Source organism: Octopus sinensis, linkage group LG18 (genome assembly GCF_006345805.1).
Source record: "Octopus sinensis linkage group LG18, ASM634580v1, whole genome shotgun sequence".
Lineage (NCBI taxonomy): Eukaryota > Metazoa > Mollusca > Cephalopoda > Octopoda > Octopodidae > Octopus > Octopus sinensis.
The window spans coordinates 44,113,652-44,127,184 of NC_043014.1; the positions used below are offsets into that span (position 1 = coordinate 44,113,652).

Consider the following 13,533-nt stretch of genomic DNA (forward strand, 5'->3'; position numbering starts at 1 on the left):
ACGGATTAAGTTGATTATATCGACCCCAGTGTGTAACTGGTACTTAATTTATCGACCCCGAAAGGATGAAAGGCAAAGTCGACCTCGGCGGAATTTGAACTCAGAACGTAACGGCAGACGAAATACCGCAAAGCATTTCGCCCGGCGTGCTAACGATTCTGCCAGCTCGTCGCCTTTAATGGACTTAACCCTTCCCCTCAAATTGCTACACTTGGGCCTAAATTAGAAGCGATTCGCACTTTTTCCATAAGCAGAATCGGCAGAGAGTCGGACAAAATAGTTTTCAGGATTTCTTTAGGCTCTTTATGTTCTGAACTCAAATCCTGCCAAGTTCAACTGTACTTTTTTCCTTTGGGAGTTGAGAAAAAGTACCAATCAATCACAGGGTTCGATAGTATCAATTACAGTCCAGCCACTTGATCGTCGTCGATGACTAAAGCAGTCGCGAAAACGCCGTTGCTCTTCCCAAACAAGAGTCTTCAACAGAACACCAATGTAGAAGCTCCAACGATCGCATTTCTTTATTTCATTTAATTTGCCACAAGGGCATCACACAGATGGAAGCTTTGCGGGCTGGACACGGACATTAATGGGATGAATGATAATGATGCAAAAATGATGATGATGGGAGAAGACGAAAAACGCCCGCCGACTTTCGCTTCTCTAAAACAATGTTCTTTTTTTCCTTTTCCCCCCAAAACACAATGAGGCAATAAACCTCTTACTTAAACAACACAATGTTCAGAATTCTTTTTTCTTTTTTAAAACACAATGAGGCTGTAAACCTCGTACATTACACAAAAAGTCACATATTTCACATTTTGTAGACTCGTTCAGGTTATCCGGCCGACCATTATCCTTGCTTCATTGAAGCATGTACTCGGTTCCAGGCCGGACCACACAGACATAAATCTGTAGGAGTCCTCCGGGAAGGAATTCATGATCCTGCACAGATCATTATCTCATAGGACCTCCGCAGCCACCTGCGAAGGCCACTCAGGGTCCTCCGTGCCAACGATCGCATTTCTTAACAAGTGAGTGCCTGTCTACAATGCAGTTGCTATACACCTAGTGTCATTCTTCCTTTGACCAAGATCTGCAGATTAATCAAGGATATAAGCTGTAGAAAAAAAAGTACCCCACACAAGATGCTCATATCTGCACACTGCTCATGAATCAGTGTAGATGACTGCCTCAGTGCAAGTATGGACATTACTAGTCACAACAATCCGAGCTCTCCAACCAGAGGATAGTGAGAGCTGGTGGACTGCCAGACAAGCGACTGCCAAGAAGCTCCAAATGTGTCAAACGAGAAACAAAGCAGATCACGGCGGTCAAGCGATAATGTATAACGGAGGTGACATATGTCTGCAACATCTACCCCACCTTTCAAAAATAGCTCCCACTCGGTGCATTTCTGGGTGAGATTGGCTCTGCTTCCCTCCGTCCAACGCCCCACAGCACTATCTGACGGCATGGACTTACTTAAACAGGTGCCGAACTGTAAACCCACCAACTTGTTCCTGTTAAGTTTTGACTCTGTGCAGATCTTGTGTTCCACTTCGATTTTCATGGTATCAAACTCCAGGAAGATGACAGTCTGCATATATCGAGTCGGCGCTTTCGATTCCCCGTTTGAACGAGGTGCCCTCCAACAGCTCCAATTTCTGCATTAGTGGTTCGAGAGAGTCATTTCGTATAGAAAAAAAACGAGAGAAGACATCCTTGACGAACCAAACGCTTGATTTTAAACGGTTCCGATAGGTTTAATTTGAGTAAATGCCGTTGAAGAGAGGACGGTAACAGTCTTCCTAGAGCCGCTAAGAATCAATGGTGTAAGCTATCAAAATTGATCCAAGTTTATTTGCTTTACACAAATCCAGGTTTACTACTAACCATCTTACAGTGTATCGCATAAAAACGAGGATCGGTTATCTTGGATAGACGGGGTCGGTATCGTGCACATTTGCACTTTCCCGAATGCGCTACTGACAAGTATCAACATTTTCACTCGCATCTTGGTTAAAAATCTTAAACTCTGTTTTATCGGAAACGGCATGTGGAACTGAGAACTCGCCCGTTTTGCCGCTAATTGCGGTAGACGTCTTATTTCTTTACTGCCCACAAGGGGCAATACACAGAGGAGACAAACAAGAACAGACAAAGGGATTAAGTCGATTACATCGACCCCAGTGCATAACTGGTACTTATTTATCGACCCCGAAAGGATGAAGAGCAAAGTCGACCACGGCAGAATTTGAACTCAGAATGTAGCGGCAGACGAAATACCTATTTCTTTACTACCCACAAGGGGCAACACACAGAGAGGACAAACAAGGACAGACAAACGGATTAAGTCGATTACATCGACCCCAGTGCATAAATGGTACTTATTTATCGACCCCGAAAGGATGAAGAGCAAAGTCGACCACGGCAGAATTTGAACTCAGAATGTAGCGGCAGACGAAATACCTGTTTCTTTACTACCCACAAGGGGCAACACACAGAGAGGACAAAGAAGGACAGACAAAGGGATTAAGTCGATTACATCGACCCCAGTGCATAACTAGTACTTATTTACCGACCCCGAAAGGATGAAGAGCAAAGTCGACCTCGGCAGAATTGGAACTCAGAATGTAGCGGCAGACGAAATACCTATTTCTTTACTACCCACAGGGGGCAACACACAGAGAGGACAAAGAAGGACAGACAAAGGGATTAAGTCTATTACATCGACTCCAGTGCATAACTGGTACTTATTTATCGACCCGAAAGGATGAAAGGCAAAATCAACCTCGACGGAATTTTAACTCAGAACGTAGCGGCAGATGAAATACTGCTAAGCATTTCGTCCGGCATGCTAACGTTTCTGCCAGCTCGCCGCCTTAATTGCGATTGACGTCTGGCAAGACTCTGGCAAACAGTACAGGTATACATGCGCAAAGCTCGTAGACCAGGTTTTTTCTAAGCAGGTGATCTGCGCATTGTACAATCAGTAACCACATCCCGCATTACATTTCGCATCCATCTTCCGCCGTGAGTCATGCCAAGCCGTGGAGATTGGCTGTAAAGTCCACCATTGTCTCCTGTCAAGCCGCCCGTCCGCTGAGCAGAAAAAAAAATGTTTGACAAGACAAGCAGACCTGCTCATAGTTATGGAACTGCGGTTCAAGTCAACCTCAGCATAGTTGCAATGGCCCAGTGGTTAGGGCATCGGACTCGCGGTCGTAAGAACGCGATTTCGATTCCCAGACTGGACATTGCGAGTGTTTATTAAGCAAAAACACCTAAGCTCCACGAGGCTCCGGAGTGGGTGGGGTGAACCCCGCTGTACTCTTTCACCACAACTTTCTCTCAATCTTTCTTCCTACTTCTGCCACAAAGCAGAGGAACCGTGGTGTAACCCACTGTGGTGTGGTAAACTTTCAGACCCTAGACTAGATTGCGAATCCTCTGTTCCCCAAGATGGTTCAGTTCTTCACCTGTTAAAAGCCACCGTTTACGGAATGAGGATAACAACGTAGCCTTCGCGCCCGTGCAACCGCCAGTCTATCGCGTGTGGTGGGTGGATCTTCAAATTGCCACACGCATTCTTAGGAGCTTAGAGTAGGCTCGAATTAGAGATTATTCTTTGTGGCTAATGGCGTGAGTCCTGATTGGGAGAAGAAGAAGACATCAACCATTTTACAGCATGTACCGGGTGCTTTTTTTATGCCAGCGGTGGGTGTTCTACACGTTTTTTATATAGTGGGTTGGTAGAGTCTGAATGTAACGATGGCCTGGGGGCGACTCTAGGTCTCAGGTATATTCAACTCGACAGCCTGTTCCACCGTACATTCGGGTTGAGAACGTTGGACAATTTCCAAAAGTCCTTGACTTGGCAAAGTCCTTGCTCGTTTGGGATAAACTCGCAAGACATGGAAAGTCTCACTCTCCGACCTGTCTAAGATGCTGGGGGGATAGGAAAACCATCCCTCACGCTATTGTCCAGTGCCCGGAGATATCTGAAATGTGGGTTTATGCTGAACACCTGTTGTCCGGCGAAGGAAGAGTTCAGCTATCGACTGGGTCAATTGACCCACCGGAATTTTTAACAAATGAAAGTAAGAACTGTTTTCTCACGGTTGTAGCAATAGCGAATGAGGCAGTATGGATGACTAGGATAAAAGAGATTAAGACGGATAACATTATCTCCGGTCACGAGTTAAGATCGTTCTTCACTTTTCACTTGAAAATGAATGTGAGGCTGGAGAAGAGATGCCTGTCGGAGAATGTGTTAAAAAAAAGATGGAAGCATGTTGCACGAGTGCTGTGCGTGGAAGGAACCATATGAATAAGACGAAAAAAAAAGAACAAAAGAATAAAAAGGTACCAGCGATAGATCGGGGCTTGTGGGGTCGGAGCATGGCCTGATCATCGCTTCATTTGTATTGTTAATTTCATTCGATTTTTTATATTGTATTTAAATTTTTAAAGTCACATTATATGTAAAATCATATCGCTTTACTGATCCCATCAGTTGTTCTGTCCATTTCTATGTTAGCACGCCGGGTGAAATTTCGTCTGCCGCTACGTTCTGAGTTCAAATTCCGCCGAGGTCGACTTTGCCTTTCATCCTTTCGGGGTCGATTAAATAAGTACCAGTTAAGCACTGGGGTCGATATAATGGACTAAATCCGTTTGTCTGTCCTTGTTTGTTTCCTCTATGTTTAGCCCCTTGTGGGTAGTAAAGAAATTGGTATTTCGTCCGTCGCTACGTTCTGAGTTCAAATTCCGCTGAGGTAGGTTTTGCTTTTCATCCTTTAGAGAGGGTCGATGAATTAAGTACCTGTGACACACTGGGGTAGATGTAATCGACTAGCCACCCCCCCTCAAATCTGAGACCTTGTGCCTCCAGTAGAGAGGATTATTACTAAGTCAGTCAGTTGGTAGAATCGTTAGCAAGCCGGCTTTAGGTTCTAACGTAAAATTTACGTTCCGGCTTTACCTTCTGAGTTCTAATTCCACCGAGGTCGACTTTACCTTTGATCCTTTCATGGTCATGTAAACTGATATTACGAGGAAATTTTTAGGATCTTTTCGGTTTGAACGGCAGTTTTTTCTAGCGGTGTCCTATGAAATTGTCACCCATAATTATGACCCTAGAATCGATCTATTGCATTTCAATCTGTTTTAGGGTTAGGGTTAGGGGTGGGGGACGGGGACGGGTATCTTTTTTTCTTCACAAATGTAAATAAACCCAATCTGTTTCTTAAACGAGGGACATATTCATACAGTACAGGATGTTTTTTTTACCTCAATGGACGTCAGTGATTGGTTGAAATTGCAGAAATTGAAGAAAAAACAACAACAAGTATCTTACAAACTATAGAATTTTCTCAATAAAGCCAAGAGAAAAATATGTTTTATAAACACATTCTACCAGTATACAAAGTTTACATTTTTTTAGTTACCTAGAAATTATGTTAAAAACTGCCGTTCAAACCGAAAAGATCCTGGTTATGAAATTACAAATTTGTATAAAAACTTCAGTGCTTAGGGTTTAACCCAGGTTCAGATTAAGGACCCACCGAGACCCTAAGCACTGAAAAGATTTTGATGCCCCCATAAAAGATTATGCAATTCAAAATATAAACAAACCATAAAATAAATTTTTATTTTTCTAAACGAAATAAAACAGTAAGAGGGAAAATGTTTATTTTTGTATACTTCCACTTTATTTATATTTGAAAAGTTTCCTCCTACTTTTTTGAATTGCTGAGTCTTTGATCAGATCCTCAAAATTAATCTTAGGTAACACACCTGCATCTATACTTAGTAGAGGTAAAGGAATCTCGAATATTATTTTAGTAAGTTTAAAGTGGGAGGCGCGTGGCTTAGTGGTTAGGGTGTTGGACTCATGATCGTAAGGTTGTGGTTTCGATTCCTGGACCGGGTGATGCGTTGTGTTCTTGAGCAAAACACTTCATTTCACGTTGCTCCAGTCCACTCAGCTGGCAAAAATGAGTAATCCTGAAACGGATCGGCGTACCGTGCAAGTGGGGAATTTCTAGGCCACTGAAACCGGGAAACCGGCCCTTATGAGTCTGGTTTGGCTCGAGAAGGAATATGTATTTTCTTAACTTTAAAGTGATTTCTTTTGTACCGTAAACCATTTACCATTTCTGTGGTGCCCCTCATTCACTTCATGCCCCAAGCACATGCTTCTTTTGTTAAATGGTTAATCCAGCACTGGTTTAACCGGTGATTAGTGTAGCCAGAGTATTTAAAATATTTTATTCGAGTTTAGAAATTTTCTTTTATTTTTAGATAACAAAACATCAAACGTTGAGCTTTATTAAAAATTTATAGTTGGAATAATCGAATATAAAACTTGGTTACAGATTTGCAAAAACTATAAAATTTGACCCCAATCCCAAGGCAGATATCGTAACCCAAATGTTATTAAAAAAAAACGCACTAAAGTTCTCCTTATAAAGGCAAAAGTAAGCCAATGATTCGTTTAAAGGTAAAAGTAAGCCAAGTTTTCGTTTATGTCATACTAGCAGTATCGCCCGGCGTTGCTCGGGTTTGTAAGGGAAATAACTAAAATAACTATATAAGCATTTTTAGAGAGTTATAGCCAAAAAATAGCAAAAAAATGCATTAAAAATGGAAAAAAAATGATGGTAAATTTTTTTTAAATCGTTGACTCATCGTAGACATTTTTAGAGAGTTACTTCCCTTATATAATAGCGAAAAAAATGCATTAAAATGGAAAAAAATGATGGTAATTTTTTTTTTAATCGTAGACTCATCGTAGACGCGCGCTAATACCCAGAAGGGCTCGATATGAATCACGACTATAAGATACCCGGTTTTGGTTAAACTGCACCGCAAAATGTGGGAGTAGTTAGGAATCTAAATCGTAAGAGACAGACACACAACTTGTCTTTTATATATAAAGATTATAGCTAAATTTTTAAGTTTCATTCGAACACTCATAACATTCTTTGTAATTGTTTGTCTTGTTATGTCCAAAGCTATGTAAAATCGTATGATTATAATAAAGGTTTTATCGTAACCCGAATGGACGGTATGTCCTCCAGTCGACATCGGTGTCACTGACCAAGTCGTTGGTAATCTTCCCTCCCCGAAACACCAATACGTAAAAGTCTTAAGCGAGAGTAAACATGCCTGCGTGGTCCCTCTGAGTCCCACCCTTCCCCTGCAGACAGTGAACCCTGATTTTTTATTACCCACAAGGGGCGACGCAGAGGAGACATTACAAAACATTGGGGACATAGAACATTATAATTAATAATATGAAAAATGAATTTTAAATGAAAAAATGGTAATATGAAAGCGATGCTAACGGCCCCATCCGCCAGCATCACTTACCTGTCCTTCGTACCCTATCATCCATTGTTCTCCCTAATTTCAATACACGTATCCCCCAAGTCCATCGCATATCTTTCTTTAAACTCATTCTTTATCTCATCCCCAATTTCCCACTCCACCACTTTCACATTCCTATTTTCACACCTCACTATCAGTTCATCTATTTTTTCCTTCTTCACCATTGCATATTTCCAATCCCCCTCTTCATACCCTGGATAACCCTCTAATATGTCTTTAATGTCCTCTCTTTCTTTTTTTAACCTACACAGACAAAAGCGCCTGGATTCGGTTTCAGTCTCTTGTCTGTGTGTATTACTTTTTTGTTTTCTTGTTGGAGGGGACGGGTGGGTTCACTGTCCCCTGCAGACAGTGAACCCACCCGCTCCCCACCAGCAAGAAAACAGAAAAAAAGATACACACGGTCAAGACACTAAAAAAGAACCCAGGCCCAACATTTTATGTATTGCAGGAAATGAGGAGATAAAAAAGACAATGACGGACTACCAATGGTGTGATGGGGGAGGGAAAAGATGTGCAGTAATTCCAAAGGAACAATTGGATGAGTTTATGGAAAGGTGCGAAAGGATGAACTGGGGAATAATTGAAGTGGATATGGAGGAAGAGATATTTGAGAGAAGGATAGAGGTGAAGACATATTTTATTAGGGCTGAGCAAGACTGAAGGACAGGTAAGTGATGCTAGCGGATGGGGCCGTTAGCACCACTTTCATATATCATTTTCATTGATTCATTTTACCCATAACTATGTAATTGTGATGTTCTATGTCCCCAATGTTTGTAGCGTCCCCTCTATGTAGCCCCTAGTGGGTAATAAAAAATCACAGACAATGACGGACTACCAATGGTGTGATAAGGGAGGGAAAAGATGTGCAGTAATTCCAAAGGAACAAGTGGATGAGTTTATGGAAAGGTGCGAAAGGAAGGACTGGGGAATAATTGAAGTGGATATGGATGAAAAGACGGTGAAGGAATTGGAAGAGAGGTTCGAGAGAAGGATAGAGGTGAAGTCATATTTTATTAGGACTGAACAAGGAGTAATAGACTGAAGGACAGGTAAGTGATGCTAGCGGATGGGGCCGTTAGCGTCGCTTTCATATCATTTTCATAAATTCATGTATTCATTATTATGTAACTGTGATGTTCTATGTCCCCAATGTTTGTAGCGTCCCCTCTATGTAGCCCCTAGTGGGTAATAAAGAAATCAGTCGGTCTATTTTAGGTGTCCCGGCAGCCGTACGACAGAAAGAACACAGCCAGGTGTCTAGTTTGCAAGATGGTCGCTTATGACCTCGAGGATTCCCCCTCGCGATATATCAATGGTTGCATTCTCAAGAACAACAGGTTTAACGGAACTCAGTTGCCTCATAACCTCTGATGCTTGACCCTTCATATTTTACCCATATGTAACGGGATAGAGATCTTTTCGGTTTGAACGGCAGTTTTTTAAAGTAATTTCCAAGTAACTAAACACTTTTAAACTTCGTATACTGGTAGAATGTGTTTATAAAACATCTTTTTCTCTTGGCTTTATTGAGAAAGTTCTATAGTTTGTAAGATATTTGTTGTTGTTTTTTTCTTCAATTTCTGCAATTTCAACCAATCAATGACGTCTATTGAGATGAAAACATTCTGTGCCGTATGAATATGTCCCTCGTTTAAGAAACAGATTGGGTTTATTTACATTTATGAAGAAAAAAAGATACCCTTTCCTCCACCCCTATCCCTAACTAACCTTAAAACATAGAAATGCAATAGATCAATACTAGGGTCATAATTATGGGTGACAATTTCATACGACACCGCTAGAAAAAACTGCCGTTCAAACCGAAAAGATCCCGGCACTGGAGAGGAAAATGGATGGAAGATCGACGTTTGCTTTCGCAAAATAGCCCCGATCATTGATTTAACATCTCTTACCAAAAGATGGCTTACTTTTAACCGAATAGCCAGAAATAAAATATTCACAGAGTTACAACTACTTGCATTATTGCTTTACTACTTCAGGGAACTCTTTTCATAAGTTCTTTCAGCACCGTACATTATTTGTAAGAAAATTATTCCTTTACAGATTTTAAACGAAATAACGTAAAATTTGCTACGTCGGAAATTGACAAGGTCTTGTATTTACGATCTTTTCTGTGTTGCTGTCTATTTTCTATTTTTATTTTGTTCCAAATGTTTTTGAAATTTGGTCCACTTACGTAGATTTGTACGCTAATTATGAAAATGAAAGTTCAATCTTAACAAAAATTGGTAAATAAAAAGTTAATAGCTTTTTAATTTTTTCAAATTTAGAATAATTTTAGCCAATCGAAAGCCACAGATATTGGTGCCGGTTTCCATAGTCACAAACCAAGTTATCGTCTGCATATATTTTCTTGAGCTGTCTGTCTTTGACGAGTGCCTATTTTCTGAACCGATTTTTCGATATATATATATATATATATATATATGTGTGTGTGTGTGTGTGTGTATGTGTGTGTGTGTGTGTATAAACGTATAGTTTACATATACTTAATACAGAATAACGTACAGTACGTTTTGTTTTTGCAAGACATTTTCATTACTCTCTTTTACTTGTTTCAGTCATTTGACTGCGGCCGAGAATGTGTGGTATTTTATCGATAATAATTTTTTTAACAGTAATTGAAATATTTAAAAGTTAAAACAAACAACAAATATTTAAAAGTTAAAACAAAAGTCGAAGTTGGTTACAGGTTTTCAAGAGCTGTAAATCTCAACCCGATTCTCTATGAAAACAATAGAGCAAAAAGTACCATAGTACTGATAAGAATAGTGAATGTCATCAGAGTATATTGTAAATTGAAAAGAATTAGAGCAGAAAACAGATTAAGCAGCGTACATAAGAGACTGTAGGCGATAGTGTTATTTGGGGAAATTGGTCTTCGCCTCGAAATCGGGAAAAAAATGAAGAAGATTATCGATGAGTTGAATAATATAATCGCGTTCAGAATGACGCTCCAGTAATCTGATATATTTGGATATTTGCGAACCAGTATCAACATATATGTAAAGCTGCTGGATAAACAGACCGAACTCAATACTAGGCAGCAGAGTATAAACAGCCAGTGTATATCAGAATGCCTGGACAAGTGATGCTGGTTTGGAGGCCGCCGAGATCGTCGTCCAAACGTGGTCCTTTCCTCGTTTCCCTCGTTGTTGGCAGTGAAAGAAAGTGACAAACGTGTTGGCCTCGATTCTGCAGTGGGAGATCGTGTAGCTGTTAAATTAGCCGCAGCCCTATTAATGCTATCTCTTCTGTCATACAATGCTAACGAATAAGTCATTAGTCCTTCGTATATTTCGTTATTTTGCCGATTTGAATCCATCTTACATGGAAAGATTCTGTTCTGTCTCTCAGAAAAGTGAACAGTTGGCCATGTTGGGTATTTATTTCTGTAAGAAACAATAAAAATTAAGCAAAACTTTGTTCTGATTTTAGAAAGTGACCTTAAATGAACTATTCCATGATATCAACATTCGTCTTTTTCTTTTCTTTCAATCAATCACATTGTTTTGCATGCAGTAAAATTCCCATCTACGAACCGGTTTCAATTCTTAGTTGACGCCATCAAACTTCACTTTCGCTGCAAGATGTCGGTTGAATTTTATGAATATTCGTGATTTCTTTATTACCCACAAGGGGCTAAACATAGAGGGGACAAACGTTGAGAGACAAACGGATTAAGTTGATTACATCGACCCCAGGGGCGTAACTGGTACTTAATTTATCGACCCCGAAAGGATGAAAGGCAAAGTCGACCTCGGCGGAATTTGGAATTTTTTTTAATATTAACATCCTCCCAATTTCCCTACCTTAAAAAAACAACTGATTTAATTGCAAAGAATCAATATTATAAATGTCTTAAGAGGTGTAGAGAAAAACCGTAAAGATGAGGCATGCTTAAAACACTTCTTGGTTTCAATTCGTGACTGAAAACATTTCACTTGGGTTTTTATGGCTTAGTTGGAGAGTAATGGTCATAAACCTTTTCGGCGTGACATCGGTAACACGAAAGAAGTTATTCCCAGTTGGGTGTCTTGTTTCGACTGCTCGAACTGGACCCTGGTTGGACCCTCGTGGGCAATAAAGAAACTGAACTGGACCCTGGTTATGATAAATGAACGTAACTATTAAGATTGTCAACCACAAAACAGGGACGGTCGCTTCGGTGAGCTTCCAAATAACCATTTACCAAATTTTACTCTTAAGGGCCTACCACTCCATTATACTCTTCATTCTCTACATCAACATGAACTGTGTTCTCCCATCCATTTGCCCTTTCAGTTCATCATCATATATAACACACGCAAGACAGCCAATGGGAGGAGGAATTTGTGAGTCATTGTGTGAAAGTGTTTTCTTTTATTTTTGTGTTGGACAGGAGTGGGAAGGCTTAGTGTCTGCAGGGCGGCGCGCGGTTTTATACGGGGCGTCCGGGGCGTAGTTGGCGCGAACAACACGGCTCCACACCCGGGACGCCGTGGAGCGCGACATGGCTTCGGGCTCGCCGTCGCGTCGATGCGCGCGGCCCGGCTCCTACTCACATGGAGTCGGTCGTCGCACCGCGACGCGCGGAAGGCGTTCGGCCGGCGGCGAACGGTTGACTCGGAACTGGTACGGACCGGGGGAATCCGACTGTCTAATTAAAACAGAGCATCGCGTAGCCGGCCGAGCCGCACAGACGCGATGTGATTTCTGCCCAGTGCTCTGAATGTCAAAGTGAAGATGTTCAACCAAGCGCGGGTAAACGGCGGGAGTAACTATGAGTATCTTTCGTGGGGCCTGGTGCGTTATGACCCGCTGTTTTATCAGTAGGTGGATACACCACCAGGTTTGTCTGGTATGTTATGACCTGCCGGAACTTAGTGGATGGATGCGCCACCGTGACGCCCGTTCTGGGCGCCTGGTGTGTTATGACCCGCTGTTTTTCGGTAGGTGGATGCACTGCCAGGTTTTACCCATATGGACACTACCTTGTCGTGGTGAAAGAGCTTACGTCCGTGTGGGGAGCTATGCCACATAGGTTCAACCATGCCGGATAGGTGCCCTCACTATTGACACACTAAACGTGTCCTTCTTCCCCAAAGCGGTGCCAATTTATTTGGTGGGGACCATGTACTAAATGGGTGATCCTGATTGGGAGATGTGGGCCTCCCTGCTGGGGTGGGTGGACTGCCGCTGGTCTGCCTTCTAGTAGTCCCGAGCTGGCTAGTTAGATGCCGGCCCGGTTAATTTTGCTTTCATTAGGGTGTAGTTTCGCGTAGGTTCCCAACGGGACGGTAGCATTTTACTGGTTCGATCTTTCAGTATTTTACAACACGGGGTGGGGTCCTTGTTGTATGAGAAGGTCGAGCTTAGGTTTTATTGTTGTGTCTCGTATGGGGGGTTCTTGGCATGTCGGGCGGTTCCTTGTTAGGGATCCGTGCATGCGATCGGGCCCGGTTGGCAATGCCTGTTGGTGGTGAGTGGAGGCCCGGTGCGTTATGACCTGTTGGTCTTTGCAGCCGATGGATGCACCACCGAGTTTGTCTGGTATGTTATGACCTGCCTGTGGAAGCACTCCGTCGGTTACGACGATGAGGGTTCCGGTTGATCCGATCAACGGAACAGCCTACTCGTGAAATTAACGTGTAAGTGGCTGAGCACTCCACAGACACGTGTACCCTTAACGTAGTTCTCGGGGACATTCAGCATGACACAGAGAGTGACAAGGCCGGCTCTTTGAAATACAGGTACAACAGAAGCAGGAAGTAAGAGTGAGAGAAAGTTGTGGTGAAAGAGTACAGCAGGGATCACCACCATCCCCTGCCGGAGCCTCGTGGAGCTCTAGGCGTTTTCGCCCAATAAACACTCACAACGCCCGGTCTGGGAATCGAAACCGCGATCCTACGACCGCGAGTCCGCTGCCCTAACCACTGGGCCATTGCGCCTCCACGACCTGCCTGTATCAGTGGGTAGATGCGCTACCGTGACGCCTTTTTGGCGTCTGGTGTGCTAAGACTCACTGTTTCGGGTAGGTGGATGCACCTCCAGACTTTGCTCTATCAGGCCTCACTACTAGCAGCGGGTGGATGCACCGCCAGGCGGAACCCTCCGTGGCATGCATTT

General features: G+C 42.4%; 1 long non-coding RNA gene across 1 annotated transcript; it reads right to left on the minus strand.

Annotated features, from left to right (window-relative positions):
* Positions 1-1,924: 1,924 nt before the first annotated feature.
* LOC118767028 lies at positions 1,925-12,765 on the minus strand. Its single transcript, XR_005002926.1, has 3 exons — positions 12,456-12,765; positions 5,018-5,022; positions 1,925-1,935 (listed from the first exon to the last, which is right to left on the minus strand). It is a non-coding gene; the product is annotated as an uncharacterized LOC118767028 (long non-coding RNA).
* Positions 12,766-13,533: the final 768 nt, after the last annotated feature.